Genomic DNA, 20,517 nt, shown 5'->3' with positions numbered 1-20,517 from the left:
TACTTAATTGTGTTGTTAAGTAAAAATTTGTGGCAACAAGGAGTCAAGATGGTCACCAACGTGCCATGCCCAAAAAGATGACTCAAAGTCATCTAAAATAAGGCTATTATGGAAGAGATACAAATATGCATTTAAATGTGATTCATCCACTATACTTACATTATATTGTGGACAACCAAATTGAAAGGAATGAGTGTGAAATTCAGCTAAGTGACCGAAATTAATGCATCCATGTGAGGCATGCATTTGAATATTGAAAGCAGCCATTATTTTATGAAAGCATGCATTACTTTATGAAGGCACACTTGGTGGAAGAATCATTGCACATTAAATATTGGCAATTCATCTTTGTATGATTACAATGGACAAAGGTTAGTGTATTAATCATCCACTACACATACAATTGTCTTGTAAACAATTAAATGGAAAGAAGAAGAAAGGAAACAAAGAGGGAGACACGGCCAAGAGGCTAGCCGAAAGTTGAAGGGAAAGAAATAGAATTTTAGTGTAAAGTTTATTTGAGTGGCTCAAGGTCATGAGCGGATCATGTGCCCAACTTGTAGGCATCTTAGTTTAACCAAATAATGACTAATAAATCAGCCATTACAATTCATTTCAACTTCACAACACAAATAAAGAAAACCTAAACCTAGAGAGAGAGAGTCTCGGCCAAAGGAGCTGATTTTGAGCTCATTGTGTGTTGATCCAAAAATTATTTTCCAAGGTGTTTCAACCCTTTATAAGGTCCCTAGAAAAGTGAAGATAGTCATTGGAGCAACAAGGACCATTTTCATTTCAATTTACAAACTCTAGCCAAGTTGAGAAGTCAAGTTGTCAAGGTAAGATCTAACTTTCTTTTCATGTATTAAGGGTGATGTAGATGTGTAAATATAAGTTGTATGCATGAAATGATGTGTGTTGATGTTGTAACATGATATTAACCATGGAGTTATATATGTTGATGTTGAAGTATGGTAGTAACTTGGTGAACATGAATTGCATGCATAAAATCATGAATGTTGGCGTTGGAATGATTATGTGGCCGTGGGGACTGTTTTAGTGGAAATGATGGACTGATTTTCTTTAGTAATTATAGTTGTTGCTATCATAGATTGCATGGTAAAAAGAATGAAAAGAATTGGAAGGTTAAAGGTGAAGTTGTGTTAGTATGAAAATAATTGAATCTATGATTTTATGTGAGTGATGTTGAAGCATGTTGAAAACGTGTATGGACTGTTTTTGTAAGAAGTTAGTGAACTGATTTTACTTGATATTTTGATTGTTATTGTCATGAATTTTATGATGGAAATAAAGGTGTTTAATGGTTGGAGTTGGAACTAAAGTCGTTTGTGAGTTGTTGTAAGGATTATAGAGATGACGATGTAGCTTAGTTGCGTATGAATTGATGATGTAGTTGTCATGTGATTTCTGGTCATAACTTACTGAAATTATATGAAAAGAAGACATGAAATAATGTGTAAGAATCATATGTGGTTTGCGTAGTATGTTCGTAAACGTTTGCAAGAATTCCGAACATTGTTATGTTGTCGGTTGGGGACTGTTTTGGATGTGTTGTTGGTTAGGGACTGTTTTGGACGTGTTGTTTTGGCTAAGTTGGAAGAAATAATTATAGTTAAGAATATACATCATGTTTTAATAGTGTTTGGGATGTTATAGAATCGTTTCGACGAAATGTTATGACTATAGACTAATAAGAATATATTGGACGTGTCATAATCGCATGTAGACTATTATTTGGTGTTGTAATGTACGGACTGTTTTGACACATTATTGTGGTTCTTATTGAGCTTGGAAGATTAATGATAATTAAGGTTGTGCATTATGTTGGATGGGCTGTTATAAAGTTTTTACATGCAAACGTTAAGGCTACGAACTATTACGAATAACTTGAGAATGTAATAGCCGTATGTGAATCGCGATTGAATGTTGTTAATGCGGACAGTTTCGAATGTTATGTGGGCTGTCCGGATTGGTATTGAACGTATAATTATTGATGTGGGATTGGCTGTATGTAGTTCGTTTGACTACAAGAGAAAACATCGTCTAAACATCTAGAAAGGAGTTACTAACGTTAGAATACGTTTTAAATCTTCCCGTAGCTTAACCGTAGTTGTTGGCGTCATAATATAGGTTGAAGTATTATTGGGCAGCGTATACATATTGTGTGGCGAATATGCGCTAAAGGTATGTGGAGTTAACCCTTCTTTCTTTTTGGCATGATCGTTGTGAAATGAATATACGCTTGATTCTCAGAGCCACTAGGATGGCTAGAGTTCTTGATTCTCAGAATTTGATTTATTATTGTTTCGATATGTACATATGGTTGCAAAGTTCCATTTTGAAATGATCCACAGGGACATCCGAAAGGTATTTAATATGACTATGATCTTTAAGGCTTTTGATATACTTATGATGACATTCAAGGGATGTTTGATATGTTCCGAGTGATATTCGAAAGGGATTTGATACGACTATTGTCCTGATGTTCAAATGGTGGTTCGTGTTGACTATTCTATTGAGTCCTTGAAAATGTTTTTAAATTGCATATGGTTTCTCACTACTCTACTCGTGCATGCTCAACATGTCTTTCACTGAGTCCCGGGCCAGGATATGTTTCGTGCACAGCTTCACTGTATGATTCACCGAGTCCCTCACTAGAGGGCCGGGACACGTTATATGTATATGTATATGATGATATGATGACATGATGACATGATGACATGTTATGGCAGCCAGGAGGGCATATGATGACTTTATCCACCGAGCCCCTCACTAGAGGGTCGGGACACGTTATATATATATATATATATATATATATATATATATATATATATATATATATATATATATATATATATATATATATATATGTATGTATGCATGATGATGATATGATTTTATTTACCGTGTTCCTCACTATAGGGTCGGGACATGTTCTATATACATACGTACAGGATGATTATCTATTATGTTACTACGTCCCAAAACGGGTTGAGTATGATATATGATACGGACATGCACGATTTATGATTCAAAGGCAAGTGTTTGGTATTCTGAACATTGTACTTGTTCCTGTACTCATTATTTCAGTTATGATCCTTTTACTGTATTTCATGCTTTACATGCTCAGTACATATTCCGTACTGACCCCCTTTTCTTCGGGGGGCTGCGTTTCATGCCAGCATGTGCAGATACTCGCTTTGGTGAGCCGCCAGCATAAGATTTTCCTTCTGCTATCTTGGAGAGTTCCGTTGTTCCGGAGCCCAGATTTGGTATAGATCCTTTCTAATCTAAATATACGCATATGTTGACTAAGGGTACGATGGGGCCCTATCCCGTCATATTTACTGTTGAAACTCTTAGAGGTCTGTGGACATACGTGTGGGTTGTGTATGGGTTCTGTTCAGCTGTGTCTATACGATGTGTTGTGGTATGATGTTCGTCTATAATGGCAGCCTTGTTGGCTTGCATATGATATTGATATGTGATGGCAGCCTTGTCGGCTTGCTTTTATATGTATAATTATGCGACAAATCTGAGACCATGGTTGGTCGTTATAAGATCCATATTGAGTTTGTTGTGAAAAGAACATATAGCTAAAGAACATGTATACGGGTGTCCAGATCGGGCACCAGTCACGACCTACGGGGTTGGGTCGTGACAAAAGTGGTATCAGAGCGGTTTATCCTCGGAGTGTCTACAGACCGTGTCTAGTAGAGTCTTGTTTATCGGTGTGTTGTGCACCACATCTATAAACAGAAAGCTACAGGACATTTAGGATGTCATCCTTTCTTTCATATCTAAGATCGTGCGATAGAGCCCAGCCATAGGAAATTAAATTCCTTATACTAACTTTTGATTTCAGCTGAAAAACGACATCGATAGAAGGAAGCGACTAATGATATTGGAAGTTACAAAGTTCACAGGTAAGTAACGGTGTCGACAAGAGAAGATAAATAATGTTACTGGGAGTTACAGAGGTAAGATATTTCATCGAGGTTATGTTATCAGAAATTGTATATACAGAATGGCAAATCTTGATAAAGTGTTATAGTAAGGTACCGACTGAATTGATAAGCAGGGATAAATTATGACGAGTTTATAGTAAAAGAAGTAGTAGTATGAATAAGATGAGAGTACAGAGGAAAATGAATTGTGACGGATGCGAATGTATTGGTAAGACAGGTTGTGAGGTAGTGAAGGATAAGATTGACTAGTAAGGGTAAAAGGTTAAGTATGCTTACTCCACAGGGTGTAATTAACCCATAATAAAAATCATGAATAAGATTAAAAAGTGTTGCGCTATGGGATCGAATACGAACAGGATATAATGAAAATAAGGAGGATTGTTATGAAAATAAGTAAAGCCTAGTGAGGAAGTGGCCAAAGACATGACGTGATCCGTGTGACTAGAATATAAAGGTAAGCGTCAGACGGAAAAACGAACTATAGTACAAATAAGAAGACTTATCAAGTTCTGTAGGGAAAGTCTAAAATAAAGGGTACACGATAACAGAAACGATAGCAGTACGAGAAAAGAAAGAGTAATTGAAAGGGAGGAAATAAGAAGAAAGTGAGATGACAGTGTATCAATAGGTTATGACATGTCCAACCGAGAACAAGAGTATTATAAGTGACAGAACTGTGAAAGGCCAAGTTATAGAAAGAGGAGTAACGGGGTAGAATGATGTTATATCCCTCATTTTGTACATTTGGATTATTTCAAGATAACTACGATAAGTTGAAGACAAGGCTATATTCCGGTTTTGACTTAATGCACAAGTTGCTTGTAAGTATTATTGGTATGGAAAATTAAGAAAGGCTAGGGGAAAAAAGGGAATTTCATAAGATGGTTCATGGTAATATTGAAGAAAGCTAAGGGAAAATTCGAAATTTGGAAAATAGTTTTTCATGAATTGCAAGACCAAAATAAAAAGTGGGCTTGGAAATTAAAGGGGCCATTTGGCCGTCCACAACAAATGGGCCAAGGCCCATATGGAAGCAAAATAAATAAGTCCAAAGATGACTTATTAGTCATATTAGTCATCTTCACTCTTTAGAAAGTTCAAGAAACTTGGAGGAGGAGAAAGAGCAAGGGCCATATTCGGCAATAGCTTCCCAAACAAGAACCTTGGGAACAAAATTGTTCAAAATTATTTTCTACTAATTGGAAGGTCCCTAGCAAAGTGAAGTAATTATTGTAGCAAGAAAAACATCTATTCTTGCAAGGAGCAACTTTAGCCAAGAAGAAAGATAAGTGGAAAAGGTAAGAATTAATCTTCTTTTATATGTTATGGATGATTATGTTTGTTGTAGTATGTAAAATTGGATGAAATTCATGAAAACATGGAACCTAGGTTGTGGCCATGTATAAGTGTGGTGTGTAGGAACAATGATTCAATTATTTTATTTAGTGTTTTAGTTGTTGTTGTTGTGGAATCTATGTTGACAATGAAAGTTTGATGATTCTAGTTGAAGTTGTAATTGTTGGAGAGTGATTATGGAAGCCAATGTGACTATAATATTATTTATTGTATTCATGGAAAACAATGTTGCTAGCATGTGAATTGTTGGTATAGTTCATGAATTTGGAAGAAGAAAATGTATTGTTGTTGTTATTGTTGAATTTGAAAGGTTTCGGGTAGTATGTTGGTTTGGCCGTTTGGAATGTCAAGCGGATTGTTGAAGTGTTCTTGAATATTGTTTGAATGGTTTCGGATTAATACTTGAAAATGTGAGCAATTGTGAATTGAACATAAGTGAAATGCCGTCAAGTTGTAGAAAGAAGTTGCTAACGTCGGAATGCGTGTTGAATTGCGTGTTGATATTGTTAGAATGACTGTTGGTATTGTTGTTGGTAAATTGGCCGAGTTGAATTCTCGAATTTGTTGTTGTATGTTTGTCCGAGTTGAATTCTCGGGGTTGTTGTATTTATAGGGGAAATGCTGCCGAAATTTCTGTAGATTAAGTATTGGTTTAGAATTGGACTCTTAAGTGTTTGTGGCTAATGTTTGGTATGTACGAATGTTGTTGTAGATCTTGCGAAACCAAAGACTTAAGTTCGGATTAGCGTAGAAAGCGGGCAAGGTATATAAGGCTTACCCTTTCTTTCCTTTGGCATGATCTTTATGGAACGAACGAATGACATATATGTATGATTTCAAAGAAATTCCTATTCTTAGAGCCACTAGGATGGCTAATATCCTTGATTTCCATAAGTTGTTTCATATGATTTTGATGTGTATCTATGTTGTCCGAAGATCTACTTGACATGTTTCCGAATTGGCATTCGAGAGATAGGTGATATGGCTTATGTCTTGATTTTCAAATGATAGCACGTCTGATTATTCCGTTAAGTCTTTGATACACTTTGATATGTACATATGATTCTAAAAGCTATATTTGATTTGATCCATACGATATCCGAAAGATACTTGATATGATTGTTGCTTCGATTTTCCAAAAAATGGCTTCTGAAACGTTCGTAGAAGGTTCTGTACTTCAAACGCTCATAACTTTCTCATACAAAGTCGGATTGACCCGAAACTTGTTTCTGAGCCCTCAGATGTCGGTAAATATACTTATTTATCGAGTCTTGATTTATATGCATATAGTTTCTCACGACTCTGTTCGTGCAAGCCTCAATATGTCTATTCATCGATTCCCGGGCCGGGTATGTTATCGTGCGCACTCCACTGCATTGTTCACCGAGTCCCTCGATAGAGGGCCGGGTACGGTATATGCATATGATGATGTGATGAGATGATGATCTGTTATGGTGGCCAGGAGGGCATATGATGATTTGATTCACCGAGTCCCTCACTAGAGGGCCGGGTACGGTATGTACACGTGTATATGCATGATGATATGTCTTCACTTACCGAGTCCCTCACTAGAGGGCCGGGTACGGTATATATATGATATATAATGTTGACATGCATGACTTTGTTCACCGAGTCCCCCATTAGAGGGTCGGGTACGGCATATGTATACATGTATTCATAGTGACATAATGACATGATTTCATTCACCGAGTCCTATAATGGGCCGGGTACGGTATGTGATATGAAAATGTTTGATTCTGTTCCGTACTACACAGGTAAAGTGGTTTCCTTATTATGATACTTGACTCCCGGAACCTCTATTTCAGTTATGATCTTTCCGGTTGTATTCATGCCTTACATACTCGGTACATTTTACGTACTGACCCCCTCTTCTTCGGGGGCTGCGTTTCATGCCCGCAGGTACAGACGTTCACGGGAGTGACCCGACAGCTTAGGCTATCTATTCTGCTTCTTTGGAGTGCTCCCTTGTTCTGGAGCCCACATTTTGGTACAGACTCTTTCGTTGTACATATGTATGTATATATTCAGGGGTACGGCGGGGCCCTATCCCGTCATATGATTCTGTTATCTTTGTTAGAGGCATGTAGACATGTATGTGGTTCATGGGTTGTTATAGTTCAGTTATGTCTGTGTGGTATGCGTCTAGGCAGTTCTATTTGCTATGACAGCCTTAACGGCCTGTATGTGTATGTACTTATGTATATCTCTTGGACAATATGTCCTACGACAGCCTTGGCGGCTTCTATATGATATGTATGATATGTATGTTACAGGTGACCGCTTAAGACGACGTTTGTCTCAGTATCTATATAAACTAATATATGTTGGATATGAATAAGTTATGGATATGTCGATTGGTGCGTAGGTGTGTATGGGTGTCTAGCTCGGGAACTAGTCACGGCCCACGGGGTTGGGTCGTGACAAAAGTGGTATCAGAGCGGTTTGTCCTCGGAATGTCTACATGCCGTGTCTATTAGAGTCTTGTTTATCGGTGTGTTGTGCACCACATCTATAAACAGGAAGCTATAAGACATTTAGGGTGTTACCTTTTCTTTCGATCTTAGATCGTGCGATAGAGCGGTATTATTAGGATGGTTCCTTTCTGATGAAATGTTATGTTTCAGCGATGCCACCGAGAAAAGCGACGGCAGCCCAGAAGGGCAAGTCAACAGCAGTTGGAGAGACTAGCCAGGCCCAGAGAGTTACCAGGGCCCGTGCCCAGACTATGCCCGAGGTTATGCCCCAGTCAGCGGGCTCTGCTACGCCACCCTTATCAGAGGAGTCTAGAGCAGCAGCCGCTGCCACTATGGATCAGGAGGCGGCTCCACCATTAGCTCCAGAGGCTCCAGCGCCCGAGCCACCAGCTCCTCAGCCAGGAGCAGAGGACAGGGCGATGAGAGATGTTGTACAGTTATTGACAAGGCTAGTAGTAGGGCAGGCTCGCAGACGCGGGCTAGGGGGTGATGATGTGGATAGACGTGACAGTTTGAGGGTTCGTGATTTCTTGACCTGTAATCCCCCAGAGTTCTACGGGTCCAAGCCCGAGGAGGATCCCCAGGACTTCATTCGACAGATGCAGCGTACGCTGAGATTAGTCAGAGCTTCTGAGACTGAGTCTGTCGAGCTGGCTTCATATAGACTGCGTGATGTAGCGATTAATTGTTATGAGTCCTGGGAGCTGTCTAGAGGCGAGGATGCTCCTCCAGCTGTATGGGACGAGTTTACAGCAGCCTTTCTCGGCCATTTTCTGCCGCCCGAGATGCGGCGAGCGAGGGTTGACAGATTTTTACAGCTGAGACAGAGGGGCAGGAGTGTTCGACAGTACAACCTAGAGTTTGACTCCCTAGCCAGATATGTGCCCACCATCGTGGCTGATATGACTGACAGGATGCACCGATATGTAATAGGGTTGGATGACTACCTGATTGATAGTTGTATGGCGATGGCATCTCAGTCCAGGATGGATATTGCACGGTTGCAGGCATACGCACAAGGAATGGAGGATCAACATAGAGGGCGTCAGCCCGATAGAGATCGTGATTGGAGGCAGCCCAAGAGGGCTAGATCAGCTGGATATTTTGGGGAGTCTCGAGGCGGCCAGCCTCAGCAGCAGCACAACGGATATTTTTCTCGGCCAGCCCGCAGTACGCCTCCACAGTTCACGGGTAGGCGATTCGATAGTACTGGGCACACAGGAGTAGGCCAGAGTTCCAGGGCCTCGGGTTCGCGGGTGGATAGAGGTTCCGGTCAGACGAGGCCACCTTTGTCTCGGTGTTCACGTTGTGGTAGGCCCCATTTCGGAGAGTGTCGTTTTGCTACAGATGCTTGCTTTACTTGCGGCCGTCCAGGCCATGTTATGAGGGAGTGCCCATTTAGGGGTGGTCCAGGTGGTTCAGCCCAGCCCAGCGGGTCAGTTGTTGGTTCATCTTCCCCTTCGGTAGCCATCCGCCCTACGGGGCAGGGTATGCCGACACCGGCAGGCCGCGGCAAAGGTCCTGGTGGAGTTCCTGGTTCTTGCGGTCCTTCAAACCGCATATATGCTTTGGTCAGCCGGCAGGAGCAGGAGGCGTCACCAAATATAATTACAGGTATACTACTTATCTTCTTCCGAAATGTATATGCATTGATAGATATATTTTTTCCCTGGTTGCTAGTAGAATTGGGATAAAACCCGAATTGATAGAACCGTTTGAGGTAGTTATCCATACAGATAAAGAGTGAATGTTGAGAATTTAAAAGGCTAACTCGGTAGTTACATAAAAAGAAAAATAAAAGACCCTCTCTAGATCGGAGTGGGACCCGCTACGAGAACTTTCCGGAAATTGTTAAGACCCCGACTTGCCCTAGATTATGTGAAAAAGGTCGTGCGGGAAAGTGGGTGCAATTATACCAGCATTAATGTATCGAAATGCATTGAAGTTTCGAGGTTAAGCGTGCTAGGGCCAGAGCAATTTTGGGATGGGGGACCCCCTGGGAAGTGTACAGAAATTTCCACAAATGTAGATATGAGAGACAAATGGAAAATTGGGATAACCTAAAGGAAATTATAATATACAGAGTGGTTAGAAACCTTAAAGAGGTCGCGTAGGCTAAGGCAGACCAGATTGGTGGAGAGAAGAAAGCACAACGCAGCTCTGGAATCAGAGTAAGTTCGAATAGCGTTTGGAAGTATTTTGTAAGAGAAATAGTAGTAAACATATATGTATGCATATGACATCTCATTTATGACTGTATCGATCGATAAGTGAATCCTAGCAACCAGTGTTGCGATGTATAGAAGACACTAACTGAACGAAATTCAAGAGACAAAGCGAAGGGTATGGTATAGATGTTATGAAATAAACTGATACTGATTTCACTACCAGTAAGATTGGAAAATTCTAATACAATGATATTTGGAAAAGGAAGAGAGCGAGTAAATAAAAGGTAAGGAGATCAAAATGTCAGAAAAATTGAAAGGTAAGAAACATGATTGAGCAAAACCTCCAGAAGAGCCGACGGGCAAAGTATGAAATTATTCGTGTAGAAATATAAGGGATAGGTCTGAAAAAGGACTAGAATGTGATAGTATAGGACAAAAAGAGAAACAAACTTGAGGAAGGTCGACGGTGGAAATAGGACAAGCATATGGAAGTACGGAGGATATTTTAATAAGTTGGCGATAGCCGAGTAACTACTTATCAAAGGAAGGATAATTCCACAGCCATGTTGGTATAGTTGATTTGAACATAGATAAGCCTTTCTAGAGAGTGGCTTAAGAATGGAACTGATTCGCACGAATAAAAGTAATATCTTACGAACTTCAGAGCCGCTGCTACAAACAATAAGAGAAGAAAGCTACTCCCCAAGAAAGAGATTAAGGATACTGATGGCTTAATTGAGGGAAAATGGGAGTGGTTGAAAAAAAATGGAAAGGATACGCACCAGAAGCATAATGACACTGTTAGACATAAAGGATAGAGGCATATGAGTATTCCGATTAAATACGAGAACGTAGTTAAAAAGGAGATAGATAGGACGGACTCCATAATGAAGGGACTACAATTGTAAAAGGATCGCGGAAAGCGATGGTTACTTAAAGGGCATAAGACGTATATATACCCTCTTAATAAAGGGGGGGGGGGGGGGGAGAACATACTAGATTTGAAACGAATTATGATGATCTGAGTTCCAGAAGAAAGCAATAAAGAGAGCAAGAAAGGTATACAGGCTAAATCCACAAGGTCAATGAAGAGGATAACAGATCCAAAAGACGCCTCGGGTGACAACAGTTATAATGAAGTAACAACAGTTGGTAGTTGATAACTTCCCGAAGAAAGGAAGCGCACTGCTTATATGAATAAAAGATAAAAAAAGCCACCGCGTATTAGAAGATAGTTCATGGACCATTAATCATACTAAACATGGGGGTATACGCTATGGAATTGAAAGAATAATTTACACGAAGCTATACCCAATTACAATTATAAGGAGTCCACGCCGGGGAACCAACAAGGAATGACGATTGATGAAACGATCACCAATCCAAGGAAGTTACAGACAAGTGTACTGGCATCGAGGAATGTGAGGAAAGGAAACGAGGAAAAGTTGCGACAAGAACCCAGAGACGTTGCGAGTTAAGAAATTAACTGAATTCGAATCATAAGTTGTCATGAGTATAGTCGGACTGCGAAGGACGAGAAATGGCAAAGCAATATCATGTATATACGTTTTGAATACTTATATGACTGGCCTTGGAAAGGGGCATAACCATTATGCTCGTTAGCGACAAAGTCATGATTGGATAAATACTTACAATGTAAAATTAAAAGGGAAAGCTCAATTGAGATATAGTAGACTTTATCAAATTGTTCGTAGGATTGGCAAGTCACCCATGAATCAGAGGTAACACCAAATTAGAAGCAGTACACCCAATCTTCCGCGTGCCTATGCTTCGCAAATGTGTTGGTGACCCTTCCCAAGTGTTTCATAGAAATGATATCTAAGTGATAGAGAAGCTACCATATAAGGAATAGTCTGTGTCTATGACGGATGGTCAGGTGAGAAAGTTATATGCCAAAGACGTGGTTCCGGTTAAAGTATTGCGACCAAACAATAATAAAGAGGAGACGATCTGGGAAGCCGAAGGAAGAAATGAAGAGGAAGTATCCCAAATTGTTTTCTACGCCACAGGCAATCTAAGTTTCTAAAACGGATGTGCTAAATGATTGTACGTGACAATTATAGAGGAGACCTTCCTGAAGTATTATAATGCACCATGAGGCCAATTCAACATTCGAGGACGAATGTTCTAAAGGGGGGGAGGATGTTATATCCCGCATTTTGTACATTTGGATTATTTCAAGATAACTACGATAAGTTGAAGACAAGGCTATATTCCGGTTTTGACTTAATGCACAAGTTGCTTGTAAGTATTATTGGTATGGAAAATTAAGAAAGGCTAGGGGAAAAAAGGGAATTTCATAAGATAGTTCATGGTAATATTGAAGAAAGCTAAGGGAAAATTCGGAATTTGGAAAATAGATTTCATGAATTGCAAGACCAAAAAAAAAAGTGGGCTTGGAAATTAAAGGGGCCATTTGGCCGTCCACAACAAATAGGCCAAGGCCCATATGGAAGCAAAATAAATAAGTCCAAAGATGACTTATTAGTCATATTAGTCATCTTCACTCTTTAGAAAGTTCAAGAAACTTGGAGGAGGAGAAAGAGCAAGGGCCATATTCGGCCATAGCTTCCCAAACAAGAACCTTGGGAAACAAATTGTTCAAAACTTATTTTCTACTAATTGGAAGGCCCCTAGCAAAGTGAAGTAATTATTGGAGCAAGAAAAACATCTATTCTTGCAAGGAGCAACTTTAGCCAAGAAGGAAGATAAGTGGAAAAGGTAAGAATTAATCTTCTTTTATATGTTATGGATGATTATGTATGTTGTAGTATGTAAAAGTGGATGAAATTCATGAAAACATGGAACCTAGGTTGTGGCCGTGTATATGTGTGGTGTGTAGGAACAATGATTCAATTATTTTATTTAGTGTTTTAGTTGTTGTTGTTGTGGATTCTATGTTGACAATGAAAGTTTGATGATTCTAGTTGAAGTTGTAAGTGTTGGAGAGTGATTATGGAAGCCAATGTGACTATAATATTATTTCTTGTATTAATGGAAAACAATGTTGCTAGCATGTGAATTGTTGGTATAGTTCATGAATTTGGAAGAAGAAAATGTATTGTTGTTGTTATTGCTGAATTTGAAAGGTTTCGGGTAGTATGTTGGTTTGGCCGTTTGGAATGTCAAGCAGATTGTTGAAGTGTTCTTGAATATTGTTTGAATGGTTTCGGATTAATACTTGAAAATGTGAGCAATTGTGAATTGAACATAAGTGAAATGCCGTCAAGTTGTATAAAGAAGTTGCTAACGTCGGAATGCGTGTTGAATTGAGTGTTGATATTGTTAGAATGACTGTTGGTATTGTTGTTGGTAAATTGGCCGAGTTGAATTCTCGGATTTGTTGTTGTATGTTTGTCCGAGTTGAATTCTCGGGGTTGTTGTATTTACAGGGGAAATGCTGCCGAAATTTCTGTAGATTAAGTATTGGTTTAGAATTGGACTCTTAAGTGTTTGTGGCTAATGTTTGGTATGTACGAATGTTGTTGTAGATCTTGCGAAGCCAAAGACTTAAGTTCGGATTAGCGTAGAAAGCGGGCAAGGTATGTAAGGCTTACCCTTTCTTTCCTTTGGCATGATCTTTATGGAACGAACGAAAGACGTATATGTATGATTGCAAAGAAATTCCTATTCTTAGAGCCACTAGGATGGCTAATATCCTTGATTTCCATAAGCTGTTTCATATGATTTTGATGTGTATCTATGTTGTCCGAAGATCTACTTGACATGTTTCTGAATTGGCATTCGAGAGATAGGTGATATGGCTTATGTCTTGATTTTCAAATTATAGCACGTCTGATTATTCCGTTAAGTCTTTGATACACTTTGTGTTATATCCCGTGTTTTTGCACATTCGGAAAATTTGAAATAATCTTGACTTGTATGAAATAAAGTCATAATTAATTACAACTAGCACATGAGTTGTTTGTGAAAGAATATTAATGTGGAAGTGTCGAGGGAGAATAAGGGTAACTTTGGAATTTTGGAAATTAGTTTCGGGAACTACAAAATAAGAATTTTGACCAATTGGGCTCAAAAAAAATAAAATGAAAAGCAAGGCCCAACTTGGAGAGGAGTGGCCGGCCAAGCTCTTGGTCTTGGCCCAAGCCCACTTAGTTGATCATGTGCTTAGTCATGTGATCAACAAGTATAGACTTGGATAAAGACTAAGATAATTCTAGCACTTAGAAGACAAGAAAAACAAAGCAAAATAAGAAAGAAAGAAGAGAAGAGGGTTTCGGGTTTAGGGTGCAAAAATTAGCCACCAAAAATCTTGCTTCAAAAATTTATATTTTGTCGTTTTCCTACTAAATTGGGTAGCCTCTTCAACTTGGTGTAGTTGTCTTGGAGGAAGAAGCACTTGGTTCCTCAATTTGATCACTTGTTCAAGTAAAGAAGGCTAGAGGATAAGGTAAGAATTCATCCCTTATTCTTGTGTTGTGAAGTCTTGTTTGTGTTGTAGTATGTAGAAATGTGTTGATTGTATGGAAAAATGGAAGTTTGCAAAGTGGGTGTGTGGTATGAGTGTGTATGCTTGCATGATATGCCAATGCTGAATTGAAATTATGTTGTATTCTAGTTGTGAATGTGATGGAATTCATATTGAGAATGAAAATTGAATAATATTGGTTGAATTGGCAAAAACGAGCCTTTGGCCGTGTGGTATATTGGAGTGGGAATGGGAATGAATCAAGTTTGTGTAATGTGTTAGTTGTGTTATTGTGATTCTTGCAATGTAAATGAAAGTAAAACGATATGAGTTTGCTTTGAAATGGAATGTAGAAACTTATGTCGCTTAAGTATGATTTTACGACATTATGAAAATGAAGTTATTAGGTTGCAAATTATGATGGGTGTTGATGAATTTGGAAGATGGAAACATGTTATAAATATGTATGCCAAAGATTAGAAGTTTCGGACGAGTTAGGATTTTGGCGGAAAGTTTGTATATTATGTATATCGTGTGTATAATTTGAGGAAACGATATGAAATGCTTCTAAACTATGTTGTGATGATCTAGTTTGATAATGAATATGAAATCATTGAAATTGGTTTGGAAATTGTAGTTGAAATGAAGGTTGTGGCATTATGTCGGCAAGTAGAACTAGTTGTGCCATATTGTGTTTCTAATGTTTGTTGTTGATGTTGATGTTGTTGTTTGGGTTGTTGTTGATGATTTTGAGCCGAGTTGAATTCTCGGGGGTGCTATAGGTATAGGGGAAGTGCTGCCGAAATTTCGGTAGACAAATATAAGTTGAATTGACTTCGTAGCATCTATAACTTACAATTGGTAAATGTGACCATTTGCAGATTTTTGACGAAACGGGGGTGAGCTTGGATAGACTTAAAAAGCTCAAAAGGTAGGTAAAGCTACCCCGATCCTTCTTTTGGCATGCCTAAGTGTATTAGAATCGAATTCGGGCCTCGAAAGACTTTCTGCCCATCAGAATCCGCAATTGAAAATGTCACTTTTTCCTTCAGCAAGATTGAACCCCTTTTTCATGCTTTCTTGGAAATTATGCCAACTTTCCCCACACTCCTTGGAAAGATATAAAACGTCCGTAGAACCTTCATAGATGACACCATAAGCTTAAAATGCGTAATTTGAGCCCACCGCCTTGCTTGTCCCGAGGTGGGCCCACTATTCCCGGTTTTGCCCGTATTGTACTTAGTCTTATTTTTCGAGCGGTTTTTGAAAGAAATGTTTGGACTACCATTCTAATTACCTAATAAACATTATTTCGAATATCCCATTAAGTCTGATAACCTGTTTTGACACTCGGAACGATTTCAGAAAGGTCATACTTTAGTAATTCATTATGATACCCGAAACTCATTTGTTATGATCCCGTCCGACTTCATTGGATCGGTTTGTCTTGATATGCCTCATCGAGTCTATGAAGACATTTATGGTATTTTAATTGCATTAGTCTCTCACTATTCCACTCGTGGATGCCCCAATGTTTCCCACACTGAGCCCGGGCCAGGATATGTTGTCAAGCGTGATCCTTTGCATTGTTCGCCGTGCCTCGATGTGAGGGGGCAGGTATACGCGTACATGGGTTTGTGGAGTATGTTGTGCCATGTACGCTTGTTCTGATATGATTTGCTATGGCCATCTGATATGGCATATTATGTTACGGGGTTATGCCCCTATTCTGATTCTTCTGTGTTGTGGCACCAGCGTCGGGAGGGTGGCCACGTTCTGTTTGCCGAGTCCCTTGGCAGGGGCCGAATTTGATATGACATATGTTTCTGTACACACTCTACATGTTTTAAAAATACGTATCTGATACTTTGGATTTTCTGTTTACTTTCTGTATGTTCTGTACCAATTATGATTTTGTCTGTGTAATTCAGGCTTTACATATTCAGTACATATTTCGTACTGACCCCCTTTCCTCAGGGGCTGCGTTTTCATGCCGCGCAGGTACCGACGACAGGTTTGCCGATCCGTCTGTCTAGGATATCTTTTCTGCCATTTGGAGCGCTCTTTTATTCAGAGCCATCTTTTGGTACAGTCTGTCACTTCTATATATGCATATTCTCGTTCATGGGTACGGCGGGGCCCTGTCCCGCCATATGATTCTGTTGGTCTGTTTAGAGGTCTGTAGACATGTTTGTGGGTTGGGGTCTTTCTGTACAAATGTGTGTATATGTTGTGTTTGGGCGATCCCATTCGCCGCGGCGGCCGGTCCACATATGTTTAAATGTTGCTCCGTTGGCCCTGTGTGGCCTTTGTTGGTATTTTCTGCGTGCAGGGTATATGGGATAGTCCGTAAAACAAAAGAGACTCTGCCGAAATTTTTCTGGAAATTATCTAAATTTGAAATAAAGCCTTGTCGGCTTCTGCTATATGCTAGAATGCGTTTGATAGAATTTGAGATAGCATTTGATAGACGTGTTGGGTGTCCAGATCGGGCACTAGTCACGGCCTACGGGGTTGGGTCGTGACAAAAGTGGTATCAGAGCGGTTCATCCTCGGAATGTCTACAGACCGTGTCTAGTAGAGTCTTGTTTATCGGTGTGTTGTGCACCACACCTATAAACAGGAGGCTACAGGGCATTTAGGATACTACCCTTCTTTCTGTCTTAGATCGTGCGATAGAGCTGTGTTATCAGGATGACTCCTCCCTAACGAATTGTTACATTTGCAGTTATGCCTCCAAAAAAGGAGACAGCGGCCCAAAAGGCCAAGGCAGCAGCTGTGGGAGAGACTAGTCGGGCCCAGAGGGTTACCAGGGCCCATGCCCATATTGCTCCTGATATTTTGCCCCCGGCAGAGGGCTCTTCCACACCGCCACACGTAGAGGAGATTGGAGCAGCAGCAGCTGCAGGTCGGGGGCGGCTCCACCGCCAGCTCCCGAGATTCCAGTACCTGAGCCTCCAGCTCCACGGCCAAGGACTGAGGATCAGACTATGAGAGAGGCAGTCTAGCTATTGACCAGACTTGTGGCGGGACAGGTTCAGGGGCACGGATTGGGAGGTGACCGAGCATATAGGCGTGACAGTTCGAGAGCTCGTGAGTTCTTGACTTGTGGCCCTCCAGAGTTCTTCGGGACAAAGCCCGAGGAGGATCCTGAGGAGTTTATCAAGAAGATGCGGCGCACCTTACATTTGATTAAGGCTTCTGCGACAGAGTCCGTCGAGTTGGCTTCGTACCGGTTGTATGATGTAGCAGCTAATTGGTACGAGTCTTGGGAGTTGGCCAGAGGCGACGGCGCTCCCCCAGCAGTCTGGGATGAGTTTTCTTAGGCTTTTCTTCGCCATTTTCTGCCTCCGGAGCTACGGCGGGCCAGAGCTGACAGATTCTTATTGCTGAGACAGAGGGGCCGCAGCGTCCGAGAGTACAGTATGGAGTTCGACTCATTGGCCCGATACGCACCTGCTGTGGTATCTACTATGGCTGACAGGATGCACAGGTATATTATGGGGCTGGACCGGTATTTTGTCGACACTTGCTTGGTATTGGCCGCTCAGCCCGATATGGATATTGCCCGGATTCAGGCGCACGCCCAGGGCATGGAGAACCGGCACAGGGGTCATCAGCCCGATAGGAGTCAGGATCGGAGACAGCCCAAGAGGGCCAGATCATCCGGGTATTCTGGAGATTTCCGGGGCAGATAGCCTCAGCAGGCGCAGCAGCCCAACAGATATCCATCCCAGCCGGCACAGAGCGCACCTCCACAGCCTATAGGTCGCAGATTTGATGGCCCAGTTTATTCAGGAGCAGGCCAGAGCTCCAGGGCTTCAGGTTCGCGGACAGATAAGGGTTCTGGTCAGACGAGGCCACCTAGGCCTCAGTGTTCTTATTGTGGCAGATACCATCCGGGAGAGTGCTACAGAGCCACCGGTACATGTTTTTCTTGTGGCCGTCAGGGCCATTCTGTGAGAGATTGCCCGTATAAGGGTAGTTCGGGTGGTGCAGCGCAACCTACCGGATCCGCCGCCGGGTCGTCATCTTCATCAGTGGCTATGCGCCCTGCAGGGCCGGGTTCATCAGCACCGGCGGGTCGCGGCAGAGGTCGTGGTGGAGCTTCGGGTACTAGCGGTCCTTCGAACCGCATTTATGCTTTGTCCAGCCGCCAGGACCAGGAGGCATCGCCTAATGTCGTTACAGGTACATTATTGGTCTTCTCTCGGTCTGTGTATGCATTGATTGATCCAGGTTTGACTTTGTCGTATATTTCGCCTCTTGTTGCTAGTAAAATTGGTATAACGTCCGAGCCTATAGAGCCATTTGAGGTATCTACACCGATCGGGGACTTTATTGTAGCGAAACAGGTATATAAAGACTATTCTGTAATTATATGCGGCCGAGACACTAAGGCAGATCTGGTGGAATTAGATATGATTGAATTTGATGTTATTATGGGAATGGACTGGCTAGCCTCCTGTTACGCTAATGTTGACTGCCAAAATAAGGTAGTTCGTTTCCAGTTTCCTGGGGAGCCAGTTATAGAATGGGCAGGTAATACTGCATCGCCGAACGGTAAGTTTATTTCATACCTCAAGGCGAAGAAAATGATCAAAAAAGGTTATATTTATCATCTGGTTCGGGTACAAGACTTGACAGCAGAAACGCCGACTCTTCAGTCAGTTCCCGTGGTTAATGAATTTCCAGATGTATTCCCAGATGAGCTTCCAGGCCTTCCTCCAGAGCGGGAGATAGATTTTACTATTGATTTGCTTCCAGATACTCAGTCGATATCTATTCCCCCGTACAGAATGGCACCGGCAGAATTGAAAGAACTGAAGGAGCAGTTGAAGGATCTATTAGAAAAAGGCTTCATCAGGCCCAGTACTTCGCCTTGGGGAGCCCCGGTATTATTTGGGCGTAAGAAAGACGGGTCGCTGCGTATGTGTATTGATTATCGGCAGCTGAATAAGGTAACCATAAAGAATAAATACCCCCTCCCCAGAATTGACGATTTGTTTGATCAGTTGCAGGGTGCCAAATATTTTTCGAAGATAGATCTTCGGTCTGGCTATCATCAGGTACGGGTACGAGAGGCCGATATTCCTAAGACAGCATTCCGGACCAGATATTGGCATTATGAATTCAGAGTTATGTCATTTGGGTTAACTAATGCTCCTGCGGTATTCATGGATCTAATGAACCGGGTATTCAGGCCATTCCTGGATATGTTCGTAATTGTATTTATCGATGATATTCTGGTTTATTCTCCGTACGAGGCAGAGCACGCAGATCATCTGAGAGCGGTACTTGGGGCATATTATTGCAGCTGATGGTGTCCGGGTGGACACACAGAAGATTGAAGCCGTGAAGAATTGGCCTAGACCCACGATGCCCACAGAAGTACGTAGTTTTCTGGGGTTAGCAGGCTACTACAGAAGATTTGTGAAAAAGTTTGCTTCGATTTCAGCGCCTTTGACAAGGCTAACTCAGAAGGGAGCCATGTTCCAGTGGACTGATGCTTGTGAACGAAGCTTCCAGTTGCTGAAAGAGAAGCTGACTACAGCCCCAGTTCTGACTCTTCCAGAGGGACCCGATGGATATGTTATTTACTGTGATGCTTCTGGCGTGGGATTGGGCTGTGTATTGATGCAGCACGGCGTAACGATCTGGGCACTGTCTCGGAGAGAGAGTTATAGCTTATGCTTCTCGGCAGCTGAAAAAGCATGAAAGGAATTATCCTACCCACGATCTGGAGCTTGCAGCGGTGATTCATGCTCTGAAGATATGGAGACATTATTTATATGGCGTCCATGTTGATATCTATACAGATCATAAGAGTCTCCAGTATATTTTTAGGTAGAAGGAGCTTAATTTGCGGCAACGGAGGTGGCTGGAGCTCCTGAAAGATTATGATGTGGATATTCTGTATCACCCGGGCAAGGCTAATGTTGTTGCAGATGCGCTCAGCCGGAAATCTATGGGCAGCTTGGCAGATTTACAGCCAGACAGGAGAGAGATAGCCTGTGATATTCAGCAGTTGGCTAGTCTTGGGGTTCGTCTGGCCGATT

This window comes from Lycium barbarum, chromosome 11, assembly GCF_019175385.1.
Source record: "Lycium barbarum isolate Lr01 chromosome 11, ASM1917538v2, whole genome shotgun sequence".
In the NCBI taxonomy this organism is placed as follows: domain Eukaryota; kingdom Viridiplantae; phylum Streptophyta; class Magnoliopsida; order Solanales; family Solanaceae; genus Lycium; species Lycium barbarum.
The sequence above is the reverse complement of the archived record's forward strand: the minus strand, read 5'-3'. Positions refer to the sequence as shown.